Below are 1129 nucleotides of genomic sequence, written 5' to 3'. Positions count from 1 at the left end.
ATTTTGTGGGAACTTTATTTAACAAATAATTTGCCGCTTCCAAAGCATATCCCCATAAGCTTAACAGAAGATCAGTGAACCCCATCATGAATCGTACCATATCTAATAAGGTTCGATTCCTTCTTTCAGATACACCATTATATTGCAGTGTACCTGGAGGTGTCCATTGTGAGAGAATTCCATTCTCTTTCAAATAATCAAGAAAATCATCATTCAGAAATTCTCCTCCTCTATCGGATCTTAGCACTATCGAAATTGAAATAATGTTCGAAACAAAATTAGGAACATAATAGCAATTTTCCAAGACTAGTACATTGCTAGTCGGCATTATTAATGAGACTAATCCTATAGCCTTGGTTGCAACACTTGCTTCATTCCCTACTTGGAGATTGATTTCTCCCTTCTTCAACCATCTAGTTATTTGTAGTCCCTACAACGAATTGCAGATGTTAAAACTACTACCAGTATCTAATACCCATATTGAATAATTTGTAACAGTTAAGAAAATTATGAAAACATTTTTCATTAATGTCTTACCTTGTTTCTTTTCTTTCAAAGAATCAAGATATTTGCGACAATTTCTCTTCCAGTGTCCTATCTCCTTACAGAATAAGCATTCAGCGTTGCTTTGGTCAACACCACCTTTCTTGTCCTTAGGTTTGGTCACACCACCTTTAGGGACGAAAGACTTCTTTTTGGACTTACTGTTCCATTTGCCCTTTTTCTTGTTGGACTTTCCAACTACCAAGACAGATCCTTGGTTCTTTCCAGAGTCAATCTGATTATGATAGTCAACTAACATATTTAGCATCTCATGCAAGTCACAGTTCATCTTATTCATGTTAAAATTAACAATGAATGTGAGAACGATTCAGGAAGTGACTGCAGAATCAAATCTTGGAATAACTCCTTCCCAAGTTTGCAGCCCAACTTCTCAAGTTGTTCCATAAGACTAATCATCTTCAGAACACGAGGTCCTACCTCAACATTCACATTCAACATGGACCTGAATAGAGTCTTAGACAACTGATATCTAGCTGTCCTACTCTGTGCACCATACATCTTCTTAAGATGTGCAATGATGTCAGTTGGGTCCATGTCCTCATGCTGCCTCTGGAGTTCAGAACTC

The sequence above is a fragment of the Lupinus angustifolius genome, chromosome LG02 (assembly GCF_001865875.1).
Source record: "Lupinus angustifolius cultivar Tanjil chromosome LG02, LupAngTanjil_v1.0, whole genome shotgun sequence".
NCBI lineage: Eukaryota > Viridiplantae > Streptophyta > Magnoliopsida > Fabales > Fabaceae > Lupinus > Lupinus angustifolius.
Note: the sequence above shows the minus strand (reverse complement) of the source record.